Here is a 4,338-nt window from a genome sequence, read left to right on the forward strand (position 1 = left end):
TGGAGAATCCCATTCACAGAGAAGCCTGGAGAGCTATAGTCCATGGGGTCACAAAGAGTCACACATGACTGAGAGACTAACACACACACGTGCATATAATATTTTATTTTTAGTTTAGTGTTTATGTGTTAATTGCTAATGTATAGAAATACAACTGAATTTTTTATGCTTTTTAAATCCTGCACCTTGAAAAACTCATGTATTAGATCTAGGAGGTCTTTTTTTCCTTTGTAGAAAATCACATCATCTGGAAATAGGGGAAGTTTTATTTCTTTCTTTCTAATTTGTATGCCCTTTATTACCTGTTTAAAATGTAATTAGCTTAAATATTTCCTCAGTAAACATTTAGAACCACATGAGATGTTGTTATAATTTTTGCTCCAATCATCAAACATAATTTAGAAAACTGAAAAGTTTATTGTATTTAATCTGATTGTTGCTAATCATGTTCTTTCTTTTTTCCTAACATTCTAAAGTCCATCTTTTATCATTTCCTTTCCTTAGAGAATTTTCTCTAGCCATTCTTTTTTTAAAAAATTTATTTATTTTAATTAGAGGCTAATTACAATATTGTAGTGATTTTTGCCATACAGTGACACAAATCAGCCGTGGGTGTACGGGTTCCCCACCCTTCTTTTAGGAAGTTCTGCTGGTGATAAATTCTCTTTGTGTTTCTTCATCTGATAATTTCTGGACTTCTCTTTAATTTCTAAAAGGTATTTTCACTGGATATAGGATTTTGCAGTGCCAGTTCTCTTCTTTTAGCTTTTGAAAAATGATGTACTGCTTCCTTTTGTCATATTTCTGATGTGAAATCCACTTTTATTCAACTTGTCTTTCCCCTGTAGGTATTGTTTCTCTCTCACTGCTTTCAAGATTGTTCTTTGTCTTTAATATTTAGTAATTTGACTAAGATGTGCCTTTAATGCCGATTTCTGTATTTCTGTGTTTGTGGTTAGCTCAGTTTCTTGAACCTGTAGGTTATGTCTTTCGCCAAATTTTGGAAGTTTCAGCCATGGTATTTGAGCACTTCTTCAGCCCCATGTGTTTCCCCTCTCCTTCCAGAGACTCCAGGACTCCAAGGACACAATATTAGATCTTTTGATATTAGTTTTACATGTTTCCGAGATTTTTACTCTTTTGTTCCCAGTATATCATCTCTTTGTTTTTTATACATTTATTTTTCTAAAGAGAGAATTATATCCAAAAGTCAAAAGGTAAAATATTTCAAATGCTTTCTGATGAGATTAGAAAGCCCTTTAGCCTAGGATGGCTATGAATTTCAGCCCGATCACATGCCAAGCAGTAGGATGGGCTTGGATTCCCTATTTTATTGAAGCTGTTGGTACAGTGAGGGTTTAAGCCACACAACAGAGGAAGTACCACTATTATTACCATTTTACAAATGAGAAAGATGAGGCTTTGAGAGAGGTAGAGTAATTGGCCAAAATAACACAGCTAATTAATGGTGGAGCTACAGTTTGAACCATGGGGCACCTATGATCTCCAAGTACAGGATGCGTCACTGACCAGGGTGCCCAGCTACAGCTCACTGAAATCTATTGCAGGCACACTGTGCGGGGCCATTCCTGGATGACATGGTTTCTCTGACAGTTCATTTTGCCTTAAGAACTCCTTAAGATCCTTGCCATGTCTTTCTTGGACTTCACAGCAGATTAAGATGCTTCCATCCAACTTCCCTCCCTCTCTCTTCATTCAGGGTCAGACATGCATCACTGATAATGGCTCGCCCAGCCTATCCCAGCTCCCTCTCTTGTTTTCTCCAATTCAGGCATTTCCCTTAAGAAAACTCTTGCGTGTTGAATCCATTTTGGCATCTGTTCTCTGGAGGGCCTAAATTACCACAATCGGGTAATCTGATTTAAGAGCCCGAGCTATTGACTACCCCGCCATAAGTAGTGGAAAGAAATAAGTGCTTCTGAGGAATTACTTGAGATTCCACTGGGGTGCTCAAAGAAAATAATATATGCAGAAAGATTTTATAATCTCTTAAATTGAATGCAAATGCAAGTTGTCCTTATTATTTATAGTTCACACAGCATAGTTTGCCTTGGACTCTGCCTGCTCTCAGCCCCTGGCCTAGATATGGATGATCTTCAATTTATCATATAATCTGATGATTGCTGTCTTATGAGAATTGCAGGCTTATCACTTTAATTTTTATAACACTTACCACAGCCATGATTTATAAGGCATGTATGTGACATTACAACCCTAAGTCAGTTTTTATCCAAATAAACTGAAATTTGACAACAACTTTGTAAAAATTGATATAATGTACACCTAGGAATGATCCCATTCATCACTATCCCCATTTTCTAAATTGTCTTTAAACAAGGGTGTGGTGAGTTCTTGGAAAACTGACAATAACCTCCACAACCTGTTCTATCTGGCCCACAACAGAGGTAATTGAAAGCTTTACCTGTTATTATCTGGCTTCCTTACCTGGGAAGCAAGATACTGACTATGAGAAGCTCTTATTCATTTATGCCACAAAAATAGGTTTGAATAAATCACTTAGCTATCCTCAATAACTAATATCAAATGCTTCTGTTTTTACTGGTGAACAGACTCTTGACATTGAATCATGTCAGAATGAATTAGAGTTTGCCAAAATGCCAAGAATATTAAATAGAATATTTCAAAGTGTACGGGAAACAAGAAGAAAAACATAAGGATAAGCTGACTTGGGGTAGAGAGTACACGATTAATATGTGGCAAAAACAAGTTAAAGTTCTCCATTCCTTTGTGCTTTCATCTTTGCCATCAAAAAGTAGTAAACTGGAAAACATGGAAAACAGAAATTCTGTTCAAAGGAGAATCAAAGCCCAAGATAGATAAGAAAGCGTATCACAATTATATGAACTCAAGTCTGGATGAACTGCATTCTAAGGTAGTGATAATCATGGAAAATACTGATTATCAGATTTACAGTTCTGCTCTAAGTGCCTGATGTATATCCCATAACTTCATCCTCGCAAAAACCTAAAAGGTAGATGGTAGTATATTACCACTTTTCAGATGTAAAAACTGAGGCCCAGGGAAGTTAAATAGCTTGTTCACAGCAGGCCTGGAATTTGAACCCAGTCAGTCCGATTCTAGAGCCTTCCAGTCAGCATACAGTTCCCAAATCAGGAGCATTTTTATTACCCAGATGCGTGTTAGATGTGTGGAATCTCAGACCTATGGAATCAAAATCTGCACTTTAATAAGATCTCCAGGTAATTCTTACACACACTGCATTGCGCTGTGCCATGCTGTGCTAAGTCACTTCAGTCATGTCTGACTCTTTGCAACCCTATGGACTGTAGCCCACCAGGCTCTTCTGTCCATGGGATTCTCCAGGCAAGAATACTGGAGTGGGTTGCTGTGCTCTCTCCTCCAGAGTCACATTGCATTGCACATTGCAATCAGAATTACTGCTTCAAAGCCCATACTCTGTCAGTCAGTCATACGGTTTGCTATTTCCTTCATGCTGAAGACCAGATAAATGTGAGTGTAGGACTCTGTAAATGACCTTTCAGAAGTCATGAAGTATGAGAGGGGTAGAAGGAGAGAGATGATGAACAAACTCCATGGTTTTCAGAAAGATTGTTTGAGGGAAGGGAATCAACAGAATAAACTCCAGTGCAACTGACAAAAGTTTCTGGAAAATTTAAATTAGAAAGCTAAAGGATGATCTCAAGGAATCAGTGTGGGGTCACTAAGAAAATGTTCTGTCAAATCAACCTGTGTTTCCTTTTGGATGGACACATGGATATCAGGAAAACACCACAGCTGTGTCACACATGAATGTCAGTATCAATAATGAATTTTGGGAAAGTCATTTTTTTGGCCACCTACATGGCATGTGGGATCTTATTTCCCCAACCAGGGATCAAACCTATGCCCCCTGCAGTGGGAGCAAAGTCAACCACTGGACCTTCAGGGAAGTGCTGGTAGAGGCTTTCTTGCTATGCCTGTTGATAACATGGACATACAAGCAGAGCTGGTAGCTAACTGAATAACTATATCCAAAGGGGGTTGATTAACAGATCATTGTAAATAAGCAAAAAGGTATTATTCTTTCATTCATTCAAAGAATGTTTATTGAGCATCCCTGTAGTCTAATGTTCTTCCAGGTGCTGGGGATACACTGATGAACAAGACAATATTCTGCTCTCATAAAACAACTAAATGCATAAAGATAATTACAGATGTCAAATAAAGTATAAATCATGCACATTAGTTACAGTGAGGAGAGGAAATTTCTTAGATGTTGACATTTGACCCAAGACCTGACTATTGAGAGGGAAGCAGCTACAAGGGGACCTATGT

The sequence above is a fragment of the Budorcas taxicolor genome, chromosome 5 (assembly GCF_023091745.1).
Source record: "Budorcas taxicolor isolate Tak-1 chromosome 5, Takin1.1, whole genome shotgun sequence".
Classification (NCBI taxonomy): domain Eukaryota; kingdom Metazoa; phylum Chordata; class Mammalia; order Artiodactyla; family Bovidae; genus Budorcas; species Budorcas taxicolor.